The sequence below is a fragment of the Giraffa tippelskirchi genome, chromosome 13, assembly GCF_054371585.1.
Source record: "Giraffa tippelskirchi isolate mGirTip1 chromosome 13, T2T-mGirTip1v1.2.pri, whole genome shotgun sequence".
In the NCBI taxonomy this organism is placed as follows: Eukaryota; Metazoa; Chordata; class Mammalia; order Artiodactyla; family Giraffidae; genus Giraffa; species Giraffa tippelskirchi.
In genome coordinates, this window is record NC_137287.1 from 93,360,510 (window position 1) to 93,376,233 (window position 15,724).

The 15,724-nt window shown below is 48.1% G+C and overlaps 1 protein-coding gene across 7 annotated transcripts in view; it reads right to left on the reverse strand.

The window, feature by feature from the left end:
* The window catches only part of SMOX (spermine oxidase), a 36,003-nt gene extending 29,652 nt beyond the window's left edge, over positions 1–6,351 (reverse strand). For all 7 annotated transcript variants that reach the window (XR_014072118.1, XR_014072119.1, XM_081552343.1 and 4 more), the window contains exon 1: positions 6,168–6,351. The gene's annotated coding sequence lies outside the window, so the exon portion shown is untranslated. The remainder of the gene's footprint in view (positions 1–6,167) is intronic.
* Positions 6,352–15,724: the final 9,373 nt, after the last annotated feature.

Consider the following 15,724-nt stretch of genomic DNA (forward strand, 5'->3'; position numbering starts at 1 on the left):
CTGGACAGCTCTTCTAAGCAAATCGCTCACTCTACTCCATCATTAGCACATGAGTTTCAATAGTAATCCAGGATTAAAATGTATTAAGCTGCCATTCTGGGAAGATGCAGTGTTCCACTCAACAAACCCTGCAGCTCTCCCCACTGCTCCCCAGGGAGGGGACTGAATCCCTCAATTTACAGGAAACTGAGGCCTCAAAGCAGAGCAGACACTTGCTTGTAGTGACCCAGCCAGGGGCAGAGCAGAGAGAAGCATTCAGGCCTCCCCACTCCCATGTGGCCCAACAGCAACTCATGCAACCATCAGGACAGCTACAAGGACTCACGCAGGCCAGGCGGGGATAAGGGTTACTTGCTGGGGGGTGATGGCTCAGCAGCTGGGGAGACTTTCGGGGCTTTGAGGAGAAGATGGCATGTCTAGGGCTGGAGTCAGCTGTTTCCCTAATCTCCTTGGCCACACCCTGGCTGGAGGAAGGGTGCTCACCCCAGATTGGCTAACCATAGGCCGGCTTGGCTGTGGGGAGAGATAAGATGCCCTACATGCTACCCGCATGTCATCTTGCCCTGGAACAGTCACCTAAGACACTTTCTCATGGTTTTGGGAGCTCCTCAAAGTCTGGCAACCCAGAAATCAGGCTTGTGTTCCCAATCTGAGACCCAAGTCCCCAGAAGCCCCTCACCTGGCCACACCTCCCAACAGAGTACCCCCTCTATCCCATACCCTCTTCATAACTCCCCTCTGCCCTGCCCTCATACAAGTAGTCTCTACACCTCCCCCAACACAGTCCACAGGAGCCATGACAGTCTCCTTTACCTGTTTCAGGTCTCACCTGATCTGTGCCCATCCCTGCATCTGCCTGGCCCAAAGTCCCCAGTCTCAACCCTCACTACACAAAGATAACCCATAAGCCAGCAGCATCACACCACCCAGGAGCTTGTTAGAAATGCAGAGTCTTGGGTCCCATCCCAGACCTACTGAATTGGAACCTGAATATTATTAATAAGCTGCCCAGATGACCCACATGTATGCTAGAGTTTGAGAAATACTTCTTTAGACCACAGATGTAATCAAGTCCTTGCACCCATGGCAAGCTTCGATGGCTCCTTGGGGGCCTAGTGAATCAAGTGTAGACTCAGTGGCTTGGCAATCAATGTTTCAACTGACTTGTCCAGGCTTGAGCTCCCGCTCCACCTCAGGAAAACCATCCCCTCCCGTGCTGGCCAAAGCCACCCAGGACTTCGGAGCCCCCTTAAAGCACCACCTCCTCCAAGAAGCTGTTCTGAACCACGTCCCACTATATCTCATCTGGCTTGGCTCCCTCTTATTTCCTGATGAGTGGGGACCCTGTCCAGTGTTCCCAGTGGCTCCAAGCACCAGAATGGGGCACAGAAGATGTCAGGTGCCAATTCCAGGTAACAAGGCCCAGTGCCAGTTGTTGGGAAGTCCAACCTCAGCTCTAGCCTGTCTTCACCTCAACTCAGCAGACAAGGACTCAGGCAGGGTGGACAAGCCCATTGCATACTTCAGAGAAGAAGCACTCCTCAGAAACATGGGCTTAGTGAGCTTCCAGCAGCAATGTGGAAAATGCAGAAGAGAATGCCACCAAATCTCCCTCTTTTCCTGGGGGACTGGGAGGTCTGCTGAGATAGATAAGCAGATCCCCAAAACCTGGTGTCAGAATGTGGAGCAAGGAGACTCCATCCCTGTGTGGTCAACAAACCTTTTTTCTGCCTATTAGCCAGGCCCCTGGAAGGCCAAGTCACCTGCCCTGAGGCATCCTCATGACCAAACAGGAAAGCCTCAAAGGACAAGGTTGCCACACCCTCCTGCCCACTCCCTCCTTTCTGGCCCAGTTCCTGCAGCTGGCATCCCATGGGAAGTCCTCGCTCCTTTACCCTAGGTCTGCAAGAAAGTATTCAAGCATGGACCTCAAGGAGTTCCTGGCTTCCACAACCTCTGGGGATCAAAGAAAAAAAAATCTCTTGACTCTCATTTTACAGACACAAAAAGAAGTAAGGACAGGGCCAATACTGAAGTAGATTAAGCTCTTTTCAGTTCCCATTTCTCTGTTCTCCCAGCTCTGCTCCCACCTTCAACCCAGCCCTACTTAGACCCCCATCCAGGTTTCCCAAGGCCAAGGATGAACCTCCACCTCATAACATCCTAGATGGAATCCAAAACAGGCTAGTTTATCTGCAGAGCTCCTATCTGACCTCTCTGGAGTCACCACGGGCAGATGAAGAGGGCAATGGGGCAATGCTGAATCAAAGAAGTGACATTCTAATGGTGGCATCTCAAGCAGGGAGCTGTTTTTGTACCAGAAGAAAATGTCCTCCCTAGCTCCCCGAAATCACATTATGCATGACATCCTACTTGGCTTGGGCACAGTGCCCCTCCTAGAAGAAAAGGAGAGGCATGAAACAGACGGACTCAATCACCCACTCTGAGTAAGGACCCCATCTACCTTAGAGGGTTTGACTTCTTTCCTACCGCTCCAGCCCCAAGGCCAAGCACCTTTGGCAGTCAGGAAAAAAACACTTGTTAAAAAGACTTCAGCTCACATATCTGAGAGATAAGAGAGAAGTGACAGAGTAGAGTGACTTAGAGCATGGATTCTGAAGCCAGATTGCCTAAGTTCAAATCCTTGCTCTGTCACTATTGAGCTGTATGACTGTGCCTTGGTCTTCCAATCTGTAAAATGGGAATAAGACCTACCTTATAGAGCTATTAAGAGGATGAAAGGAGTTAATATTTGCAAAGTCCTTAGAATACTGCCTGGCACCCAGTGAGTATACCAGGGCCTTGGACTAGCCTCTGGGCCTCTGCTCAATTTCTCCCACCCAGGACACCCTCTTTTCTCCCTACTCTATCCCAGCTCAAAGCCTTTCCTAGGCATGCCAGCCCAGTTGTGATCTGAGCCCCAAGCCCCTAGGTCTAGCACTCACCTCACAGTATTACCTTGGTCCATCACCAGTCTCCCTGTCTAGGGCTGAGCTTCCCACTCCCAGATCTGAGGACCCTTGGCTCCTAGCCCTCCATTCTGAGAGCACTAGCCAAACAGTTCAATTCTCAGCTAGGCTCCTTTGTGCAAAGAGGAGAGCTTCGGGTGGGAAGATAAAGGACTAGACTCCCCAACCTCAGCTTCTTCCTCCCCTTCAACTCTCTGCCCCCAGGGCTGGGTACCCAGCAGTCACCCAAGAAAGTGACCTGAAATAAAGCCCTGGCTGCCCAGGCCATCTCTATCTCCTGAGTTAGAAAACACACACAAGCACACAGGTACATATCCTTCTGTTGACCTAATCTGGATTTCCACCAAAGGGAGCAAAGGAAATCATTGATCCCCAACCCACAGCAATCCACATCAACTCCACACCCCCCAAATCCATCCAATCTCCTACTAGGTGTACAGGCCTGCCTTTAAGCCATTTGTACTGTCTCTACTTCCCTTTTTCCCACTGGCCCCCTCAGATTCTTGCAATGATTTGCACAACTGCTTTCAAGGAAAGAAAATAAAAGTCCTATGATCACTTGAGATTTACAGGGGGATCCTGCACTGCCTGACCTTCCCACCTGGCTGAAGATTTCCTGAATATCGGCTACATTCCAGGCACTCTGCTAGATGCTCCAGATGCAACAGTGGGCCAGTCCTTAGGACACTACACAAAGTAAACAGACAACTGCAACAAATGGTTATGAACTGTGATAAGCACAATAAAGAAAGTAAACCACGTGCTATGATGAATTACAAAGAATGATGGGAAGGCATATTTGAGGTAAGACCTGAAAAATAAGAAGGAGCAGAGCCAGTTCAGTAGAAAACCTTGGAAGTACATTCTAGGCAGAGAAAACAGCACAGGCAAGGCCACAGGGCAGGAAAAAGCTTAGGTGTTCAAGCGACAGAATTGATTCAGGTGTGGCTATCAGAAAAATGCAAAGGAGACAGTGGTCAGGATTAGCCTAGGGGAGGTCAGCAGTGACCAGATCATGGAAGACATGAAAGGCCAGGGGAAAGCGTTGAAATTTTACTCCAAGTGCAAAAGGGAGCTGTTGAGGGTCTTAGAGGAATGAGACTACTCAATATTTTTCTAAATTGTTCTTGTTGCTGTTAAAATGGATTTGTGGAGGCAATTGCAGACTTGGGGAAAGCAGGCAGAAGCTACTACAGTATTCAGGCAAGACAGAAAAGGTAGCTTGGCCTGGGGCAGTAGCCTAGGGCAGTAGCATGGAGTCAGAGTATGAAGAATAGGCCTGAGATAGATCTGGCAAAAGAACTTGCTGTAGTGTCAGCTGTGGAGAGAAGGAAAAAGATGTCACCTAGTTTCCTGTCTTTGTCGGCAAGTGGGTTATGGGGCCTTTGCTGAGATGGGAAGGCCAGTGGAGGGTCATGCTTGGGGAGTGCAGTCAGGATTGTTTCATCCATATTAAGTTTTCATACCTGTAACATCATAAATCATTAGACTGTGGCTGGATAGAGAGGTTGGAACTGAAGATAAAATTTGCTACATAAAATTATGAGAATGAAAATGATGTACATTTAAGATCTATGTTTGTAAATTAATGTTTGATTTTAATGAGTTTAAAAATTATAAGAAAAAAATGAGAGCTTGAGGGGTACGTAAATAGAAGGGACTCAGAGAAAGGAGGGGACTAAGAACAGAGCCCAGGATCCTCCAACATTTACAACTGTATGAAGGAGTCATCCTTAAAAGACAAGTAAGGAAGGGCTTTGGTAGGAGGAAAGGGGGTTTGTGAGGAAGAAAACCAAAAGTCAAGAGAGAACATTGCAAAGAATGATCTAGACCAAGGGAGGTCAAGGAAGATCTGCGTGTAGGGGAGTGTAAACCACTGCAGACTTTTACTAGGACAGTTTCAATGAAGCTGTGGGACCAAAGCCAGGTCAAGTGAGCTGAAGAACACAGAGACCATAGGTACAGGCAGCTCTCTGGAGAAGTTTTGCTGTGAAGGGAAGTGAGGTCATCTGTAGCTGGGGCAGAATGAGGGATGAAGAAAAAGGGGGGGGTCATAAAATACAAGCGGTGGGGTGCCAAAGCATGTTAAGAACATACTGTTGTGAATGATCCAGGAGGAGAGGTAACTGAAGAATGAGGGACAGGGAGCAGACTACCTTGGAATCCTAGTGGAGGCATTAGCCTGTGGCAGGAACTGGGATGCTTCGACCCCAGCTAACTGGAGGAAAGGGGAGGAGGGGCAAAGATGCAAAATGCTGATGTGGGTCCTTCACTACACACTTTCAGATGCATGCATACCCATTCCAATGACCCTCCCCTTAGACACCTGCCGTTTTGCTGCCTGCTCCAAACACAGACAAGTTACCCACCTACTCTGCGGTCTGGCACGGGATGTGCCACCACCGGCAAATCCTGCAACCAACCTGTGGGCACAACTCACCACAGGTGCCAGCTGCAGCGCTTGTCTTATCAGGCCATGCCTTTTCCTGGTGCAAGCTCCGAGGGGGTCCCCAGGCCTCCCGCCGGCACTATCTCTAAGCCCCTCCCCCAAATTGAGCACTCAACACTCCCTACCCCTTTCCGAGAAGGTAGGGAGCCTAGCCTAGAGCAGCCTGTGAGCCTCTAGTTGGCTCTTCGGAGAGAGCTGCTCCCCACCCTGTCCGGGGGACTCCCCCATGCCCCCCGCGAGAAGACTACCTGGACGCCCCTTGGGAGGACGGCCCAGCCTCTTGCAGCGTCCCGACCGTCGCCCCCGAGCCTTCTCTTCCCTCCCCAGCGCCCACCCTCTGGGTTGCCCGAGCAGTCGCGGGGCGTTAGCGCTCGGCTTTGTCTGCTCCCACCGAGGACGCCCGCCGGGCGCATTGGGTGCTCTCCTGCCGCACGCAGCCCCAGGGTCCCGCCTGCTCTCCACCCCAGCGCAGCCCCTGCCCCGGGAACCACCGCCACCGGGTCGGACCGCCGCCTCCCGCAACACGAGCAAAGGGGCGCGGCACCCACCGCCCTCGCCAGCCTCCGGGAACGCCGGACACCCTCGCCCTCCAGCGCGAGCGCCGCTCTAGCTGCCGGAGCCCCGGACCGGCCGAGCCCTCGGGGCTGCTGCGGGCCCCTCACCCTCCCGCGGTCGACTCAGCCCCAGCCTGCGCCCGAATGGGGCCGGCGGCCGGGGGTCGAGGATCGGGGAGCAGGCGCGCGCTGTACCTTTCCCTGCTGAGCCGGGGAAGAGAGTTTTCCGCGAGCGGCGCTCCACCTCGGCCTCCTCCGCCTCCCCTTCTCCTCAGCCGCCTGGCTTCCTCCTCCAGCTGCCGCTGGGACCTTAGGGGCCGGAGCCAGCCGCCGCGGCCTGTGTGGGGCCCCGTTCAGCCTCGCGTCCCCGACCCACCCCGCCCAGTCCGTTCAGGCCCAGCCCCCGCTCCGCCTCTAGGCGGGGACGCGCCGAGCTCCTCCCGGGCTCGGCTGGCCAGGGGCGGGGAGGCTGGAGGCCGCGTTGGCAGAGGACCTCGGTGTCCCTTCTTGCAGAGGAACCGGGACCCAGCGCTCCCCACCTGAGCTCCAACGTCCCCTCCTCAATCTAGGCACCTAACATTCCCACCTGTCCCCCAAAAGAAAAGCAGTTGGTCCAGCCCTGTCTGCCCTGTGCTTGGGGGTAAGGTGGAGCCCAACCTGCCTGCCAGGCAACAAGCAGAGCTAGGCCCCTGGACTCAGTTTACCCGCAGAACTCTAAACCCTACCATCGAAAGGAAGAGGAGCCTCTCTCTCCTCCCAGAGCTGCCTTCGCTTCCGCAGATCCACTGGATCTCAGTTGGGGGTGGGAAGGGGGGGATGGGGTTCCCTAAGGGGCTACCTCTACAGATTGTCTGCAACACCACTGCGCACCCAGCCGCCACCACCCGCTCCCATGCCACCTCACATTAATACTGGTGCGGAAGTCTCAGCATCTCTGTACACTGGTGCCAATCAAATCTCAGAGACAGAGTCTTGGGTGAAGTAGGAAAGGAGGACAGCTTTAGTGCTTTGCCCGCAAAGCAGGCCACAGCTAGCTCATGCCCTCAAAACCATGTGTCCCAATTTGGGGAAGATAGTGAGAAGTTTCGAAGGCAATGGCGCCCCACTCCGGTACTCTTGCCTGGAAAATCCCATGGACAGAAGAGCCTGGTAGGCTACAGTCCATGGAGTCGCTAAGAGTCGGACACGACCGAGCGACTTCACTTTCACTTTTCCCTTTCATACATTGGAGAAGGAAATGGCAAACCCACTCCAGTATTCTTGCCTGGAGAATCCCAGAGACGGCAGAGCCTGGTGGGCTGCCATCTATGGGGTCGCACAGAGTCAGACGACTGAAGTGACTTAGCAGCAGCAATGAGAAGTTTTATATTAATTGTTTAAAGAGGGCATGATCAGCTCCTGGACATTCTTCTGCTGGGCTGGTGGTTAGGTAAGCAGGAGTCAGCATCATTAACCTTCAGGTCCAACTGGTCTGGGGTCTACACGCTTGTGGGAGCTTACGGTCATTAATCATTAACTTCCCCCACCTGGAGCAGGTTTCAGTATCTGTGAAACATCTCAAAGACATTGTTGTGTGTATCCCTCGAATAGCAAGGAGAGATAAAGGGGCCTTCTTAAATGAAAAGAAATAGAGGAAAACTATAGACTGGGAAAGAGTAGATATCTCTTCAAGAAAACTGGGGATATCTAGGGAACATTCCATGCAAGGATGGGCACGATAAAGGACAGAAACAGAAAGAACCTAACAGAAGCAGAAGAGGAGGCAAGAACAGAAGAACTATACAAGAGAGATCTTAATGACCCAGATAAGCATGACAGTATGGTTACTCACCTAGAGTCAGATGTCCTAGAGTGTGAAGTCAAGTGGGCCTTAAGAAGCATTGCTACGAGAAAAGCTAGTGGAGATGACAGAATTCTAGCTGAGGTATTTAAAATCCTAAAAGATGATACTGCTAAAGTGCTGCACTCAATATGACAGCAAATTTGGAAAGCTCAGCAGTAGCCACGGGACTGGAAAAGGTCAGTTTTCATTCCAATTCCAAAGAAGATCATGCCAAAAAATGTTCAAATTACCAGGCAGTTGTGCTCATTTTACACACTAGCAAGATTATGTTCAAAATCCTTCAAGCTAGGCTTCAACAGTAAGTGAAGTGAGATGTACAAGCTGGATTTCGAAGAGGCAGAGGAACCAGAGATCAAATGGTCAACATTTGTTGGATCATGGAGAAAGCAAAGGATCTCCAGAAAAACATGTGCTGCTACTCATTGACTCCACTAAAGCCTTTGACTGTGTGGAGATCAAAACAAATTGTGGAAAATTCTTAAAGAGATTGGGGTACCAGACCACCTTGCCTGTCTCCTGAGAAGAACCAGACATGGAACAACTGACTGGTTCAAAAACTGGGAAATAAGTACAATAAGGCTGTATATTGTCATTCTTCTTATGAAACTTATATGCAGAATACATCATGCAAAATGCCAAGCTGGATGAATCACAAGATGGAATCAAGATTGCTAGGAGAAATATCAACAACCTCAAATATGCAGATGATACCACTCTAATAGCAGAAAGTGAAGAATAATTAACGAGCTTCTTGATGAGGGTGAAAGAGGACATTGAAAAAGCTGGTTTAAAACTCAACACAAACAAAACTAAGATCACAGCATCTAGTCTCATCACTTCATGGCAAATAGAAGGGGTAAAAGTAAAAGAAATGACAAATTTTATTTTCTCGGGCTCCAAACTCACTGCAAATGGTAACTGCAGCCATGAAATTAAAAGATGCCTTACTCCTTGGAAGGAAAGCTATGACAAACCTAGACAGTGAATTAAAAAGCAGAGATATCACTTTGCCAGCAAAGTCAATATATTTGTTTCCAGTTCCAAGCTTGGTCTGTTTGCAGCATGACAGGCCAGTTAACCCAGCAACAAGCTATTGAGACAAGGAATATGACTTTATTTGGAAAGCCAGTTGACAGAAAAAAATGGTCGACAAATGTCTCAAAATAACCATCTTTTCGGGGTCTGGATTCCAGGTTCTTTTATAGGACAGAATGGGGGAGGATTTGAGGAAGTAAAAGCCAAGTCTATACCCCCACCACTAATGCCAGAGAAGATGAAGGTGAACAGTTCTATGAAGACCTACAAGACCTTCTAGAACTAACACCAAAAAAAGATGTCCTTTTCATCATAAGAGATTGGAATGCAAAAGTAGGAAGTCAAGAGATACCTGGAGTAACAGACAAGTTTGGCCTTGGTGTACAAAATGAAGTAGGGCAAAGGCTAACAGAGTTTTGCCTAGAGAACATACTGGTCATGGCAAACAACCCTTTTCCAATAACACAAGAGATGACTCTACACATGGACATCACCAGATGGTCAATACTGAAATCAGATTGATTACATTCTTTGCAGCCCCAAAGATGGAGAAGCTCTATACAATGAACAAAAACAAAACCTGGAGCTGACTGTGGCTCAGATCATGAGCTCCTTACTGAAAAACTCAGATTTAAATTGAAGAAAGCAGGGAAAAACCACTAGGCCGTTCAGGTATGACCTAAATCAAATCCCTTGTGATTATACAGTGGAAGTGACAAACCGATTCAAGGAATTAGGTCTGATAGACAGAGTTCCAAAGAACTATGGACAGAGGTTCATAACATTGTACAGGAGGCAGTGACCAAAACCACCGCCAAGAAAAAGAAATGCAATATATACAAATAGTTGATAAAAAAAAAAGAGAGAGAGAGAGAGAAGCGAAAGGCAAAGGGGCAAAGGAAAGCTATCCCATCTGAATGCAGAGTTCCAAAGAAGAGTAAGGAGAGTAAGAATAGTAAGGAGAGATAAGAAAGCCTTACCTGAAGTAAAGACAATTGTCTCTCAAATATCTCCTGGAATGGCCAACCTCAGGAAGTGTGTGCTGGTGCTCAGCTGCTTCAGTTGAGTCCAACTCTTTATAACTCAATGGAGCTACAAGAGCCTGCAAAGCTCCTCTGTCCATGGGATTCTCCAGGCAGGAATACTGGAGTGGGTTGCCATGCCCTCCCCCAGGGGATCTTCCTGACCCAGGGAGCAAACCTGGTCTCCTGCATTGGCAGGTGGATTCTTTACCACTAGCACCACCTGGAAAGCCCCAACTTCAAGGAAAGTGAAAGTGAAAGTCACTCAGTCGCGTCTGATTCTTTGCAATCCCATGGACTATATACTCCATGGAATTCTCCAGGGCAGGATACTGGAATGGGTAGCCGTTCCCTTCTCCAGGGGATCTTCCCAATCCACAGATTGAACCCAGGTCTCCTGCATTGCAGGTGGATTCTTTACCAGCTGAGCCACAAAGGAAGCCCAAGGATGTATTAATCTCTTCAGGCAGAGGGGCAGGGTTCCCCAAGGCAGGTCATTATGTATGATTATAATAGCAAAAACAATGAAAAACAAAGATTAAAGTGAAAGAAACAGATACATCATGGAGTCAGAATTGGCCCCCAAGGCAGGTCATTATGTATGATTATAATAGCAAAAACAATGAAAACAAAGGTTAAAGTCAAAGAAACAGATACATCATGGAGTCAGAATTGGCTCTTCCCTACAACACAGTCCGGAGAAGGCAATGGCACCCCACTCCAGTACTCTTGCCTGGAAAATCCCATGGACGGAGGAGCCTGGTAGACTACAGTCCATGGGGTCGCTAAGAGTCAGACACGACTGAGCGACTTCACTTTCACTTTTCCCTTTCATGCACTGGAGAAAGAAATGGCAACCCACTCCAGTATTCTTGCCTGGAGAATCCTAGGGACGGCAGAGCCTGGTGAGCTGCCGTCTATGGGGTCTCACAGAGTCGGACACGACTGAAGCGACTTAGCATAGCATAGGATAGCATAGCATACAACACAGTCAAGGGTATGGTTTTTCCAGTAGCCATGTACAGATGTGGGAGTTGGATCATAAAGAAGGCTGAGCACCAAAGAATTGATGCTTTCCAATGGTGGTGCTGGAGAAGACTCTTGACAGTCCCTTGGAATGCAAGGAGATCAAACCAGTCAATCCTAAAGGAAATCAACCCTGAATATTCATTGGAAGTACTGACGGTGAAGCTGAAGCTCCAATACTTTGGCCACCTGATGCAAAGGACCGACTCATTGGGAAAGACCCTCATGCTGGGAAAGATTGAAGGCAAAAGAAAAATGGGGGCTGCCCAGGATGAGATGGTTAGATAGCATCACCAACTCAATGGACATGAGTTTGAGCAAATCCTGGGAGATGGTGGAGGACAGAGGAGCCTGGCATGCTGAAGTCCATGGGGCCACAAAGAATTGGACACAACTTAATGACCGAACAACAACAATCCCTTGATGGGGAAAAAAGACCTTGCCCCAAGGCTGCTCTTGACTGTTTCTCCCTGGTCTCACTCCTCCTCTGTTTCCTAATTATCAACTGTTTGAATTTACCCATTGGAACTCAGGGAAGGTCATGGAGGCTGCATGAAGATTATTTACTATAGTCAAAGAAATGGGGGACACAGAAAGGCCTTGTGTCCAGAAGCCCCACAGGACCCTGCATGGTATCAATCTCAAACATTTAACTGAAAGGAGAGGAAAGTGGGGTGGGAGGGGGAGCATTCCAATCACTGGAGCCTGTCCCTTCACAGTACACAACCTTGAGTGGAGGTGGCCTCTGTAAGAAAATATTTTTCACTTGTACCCACTGCCTCATCCTCAATTTAATAAAACCCAAAGCAACTCTAAGTGTGAGGGTCATTTCTTCCTTAAAGAACAAAAAGACAAACAAAAACCCCCAAAGATTTGGAGGTTATTTGTTCATTTATTTTCTACTTGAGATTCTGCTCCCTGGTAGTCTTTCACTGCTCTACTTTGGCGGTGGGGAGGAGGGATTGTCTTTGACAATTTCATTCTATTTAATCCTGTGAGCATCTCCAGGGCTTCCTGGTAGTGACAGAGTCTCATAGTGACCCTTCGTCCAAGGGGTCAAGCCTTCCATGGAAGCTGGGCCCTGCCTGAACTGAGTCCACTAAGCTCCTCTGTCCATGGAATTCTCCAACCAAGAATGCTGGAGTGGGTTGCCCTGCCCTCCTCCAGGGAATCTTCCCAACCCAGGGATCAAACCGAGGTCCCTCACACTGCAGGTGGATTCTTTACCCATCTGAGCCACCAGGGAAGCCCCTGGTGTAATTGTCTATTACTGTGTAGTAAACCAACCCCAAAACTTAGTGGCTTAAAGCAACAATGATTTCTTCCTCAGAATTCATTGGGTTCACTGGGCTCAGCTAGATAATTTTTCTGTTGCATTTAGTGTTGATCAGGGACATCAACTGAAAGCTTGTCTGAAGTTGAAATAATCCAAATGGCTTCTCTCTACAGAATATACTAACAACTTGGCAGCTTGACTTCCCAGAGGGTGAAAATGGAATGTGCTAGGCATCTTAAGACCTAGGCCCAGGAGGACCTGCAAGATGGTAGAGGAATAGGATGGGGAGGCCACCTTCCCCCCCACAAATATATCAAAAAATCATCTGCACGTGGAACAATTCCCACAGAACATCTAAACACTGGCAAAGGACCCCAGACTTCCAGAAAAACAAACCAATCTCCTCAGAGTCAGGTAGGGCAAAAGATAAAGACAAAACAAGGGAGACAAAGAGGTTCAGGACAGAGACCTACACCCCAGGGAGGGAGCTGTGAAGGAAGAAAACCTTCCACACACTTTCCTAGTTTCCTACCCACTCACAGACAAGGTCAGAGGGGAACTTCAGAACCTCAGAGGGGAGCGCAGCGAGACAGGTGCTCTGAAGGCAAAACAGAGAAAATTCACCACAGAGATCACGCCAAACGGCACTTCCCAGCTGAGAAGCAGCTTACATGCTCGCATCTGCCCACAGCGAGTGGGGGCTGAGTCCAGAGGCTCAGGCCTCAGGGGTCGGTCCATAGGGAAGGACCAGGGTTGACTGCCATGAAAATACTCTGAGGGGGCTAACGTGACACTGCAGAGACAGACCAGGGAAAACCACCCAAGGAGCAAAAGATCATTCCTGCAGGAAGGCTTTAACGCAGTACTCTAACTCCACATGCTCACGGAACAAAGGGAGCCTGCACCAGCTAATGCCTAAACAGGGTGAGCCAGCTACAGTCTACAGCCCCAGAGGCAGAGAAGCTGGTGAGAATGCCAGAGGCGGCGGAAGGCAGGGCGGCGCTATGGCCCCAACCCCAGAAATCACAATTACCACCAAGCTGTGAGCTGCTTCGGATTGCTACCCATGTCTTCCTGCGAGCCCAAGTGGTTCAGCTCTGCCAAGGGTGTCACAACCCAGGACCAACTCCCACAGGGAAATGCAAGACCCACCTAAGACTGTGGCAACCTCCTGCAGAGACCAACTGTGGCGGGCACTCCCCACACACCCTAGAAGCATTTGCCGTACTTCTACCCTTTCCCAGCACAACTGAGCAAGTGAGCCCTATAAGCAGCTACCTTCACCCACCTCATATCTGGACAGAGAACAGACACTAGAGAGAGATTTACAAGTAGAGGTAGGTCCAAAACCAAAGCAGAACACCAAGGGCTGCGTAAGCAAAGGAAAGAAAGGGAAACCATCCTGGAAGTGGCAGGTCCAACGGTTTAAATTCCTGCAGTTAGCCCGAGACTGCACTTCAGGGACAACTGTAGACTTTGAGAACAAGTACAAGCTGGAGCAAGGGAAGATCTGATTCTGAACTGATCCCACACTGCCCACAACAGATCCAGAGACCTTCCTAGGTATATTGGAGGACTTTCTGAGTAGGCAAATCAACTGGAGCAGGAAAATGGAAGAATCACTTGGACATCCCTCTCACTACTGCTCTATATATATTCCCCCCATTCCCTTTTTTCTCATATTGTCCTAATATGCTTCTTTATTACTTCCTTAATTTTTTATGACCTACTTCTTCCTTTTTTAAAAAAAAAAACACTTTATTTTTAAAATAAATTCCATATTTTTGATTTTTGGTTTTGATGTTTTGGTTTTGATGTTTTGGTTTTGATTTTGTATTTTTGAGTCTAATTTATTCCCATGTTTTTGATCTTTGTTTTTTGATCTTTTGTTTCTGATTTTGTATCTTTGAGAGTCTGATTTTTAGTATTAATTTTCACTTAGGGGTTTGATAATAATCTTGATTGCTGTCTTCTGACTCCTTTTCTTACCCATCTTTTTTCTTTTTCTTCTTCTTCCTCTTTGTTTCCCTGTATAAGTGTGTGAATCTCTTTGGGAGTTCTTGGCTATTTAGAGTTTTTTCACCATTAGTCTAGAGATTTTTGTTTTATGTGCTGTATGGCCTGTGAAGTCTTCATGCTACTCTAAGGAATTCGAGTCCAGGAATCTGGACCACCAGAGAACTCTTGCCCCATGGAAGATTAATAAGCAAGAGCCCTCCCAAAGGCCTCCATCTCAACACTAAGGCCAAGCAACACCCAAAAGACAGCAAGCTCCAGTGCTCAATGCCCCATGCCAATCCTTCAGCAAAACAGGGGCACAACACTGCATATGGCAGACAGGCTACCCAAAACCATACCAAACTCATAGACACCCTAAAAGACACTACTGGACAGGGCACTGCCCTCCAGAGAAACAAGACCCAGCCCCATCTACCAGAGTAAAGCACAAGTCCTCCCAACCAGGAAACCATCTCAAAGCCCTGGCCCAATCCCACCCACGGGGACAGACTCCATAATTAAGAGGAACTGTGACCTTCCACCTTACAGAAATGAGACCCAAAACACAGTAAATTAAACAAAATGAAAAGACAAAGGAAAATGCGGTGGATGAAGGAATATGATAAAAACTTGCAAGACCAAATTAATGAAGAGGAATCAAGCAATCAACCTGAAAAGGAAGTCAGAGTAATAATGGTAAAGATGATCCAAAATCTTGAAAATAAAATGAAGACACAGATAAATAGACTGGAGGCATGAATCAAAAAGATGCAAGAAATGTTTAACAAGGACTTAGAAAAGAGTAAATAATCGACAATGAACAACACAATAACTGAGATTAAAAATACACTGCAGGGAACCAACAAAAGAGTGACTGAGGGAGAAGAACAGATAAGTGAGCTTGGAAGATAGAATGGTGAAAATAACTGAAACAGAACCCAATAAAAATAAAAAGTAATGGGAACAATCTCAGAGACCTCTGGGACAATGTTAAGTGCTCCAACATTTGAATCATAGGGATCCCAGAGGAAGAAAACAAATGAAAGGGCATGAGAAAGCATTTGAGGAGATTATAGTTGAAAATTTCCATAAAACAGGAAAGGAAATAGCCACCCAAGTCTAAGAAGCCCTGGGAGTCCCATACAGGATAAACCCGGGGAGAAACTTGCCAGACATGTGTTAATCAAACAAACAAAAATTAAGCACAAAGAACAAATATTAAAAGCAGCAAGGGAAAAGCAACAAATAACATACAAGCAGATCCCTAACAGCTACAAGGCTAATAGCTAACAAGGCTAACAGCTGATCTTTCAACAAAAACTCTGCAAGCCAGAAGGAAATGGGAGAATATAGTTAAAGAGATTGAAAGGGAAAAGCCTACAATAAAGATTACTCTATTCAGCAAGGATCTCATTCAGATTCAAAGGGGAAATCAAAAGCTTCACAGACAAGCAACAGTTAAGAGAATTCAGCACCACCAAACCACATCTACACAAACACTAAAGGTACACCTCTAGACAGGAAACACAAAAAGAAAAGGCATACAAAACAA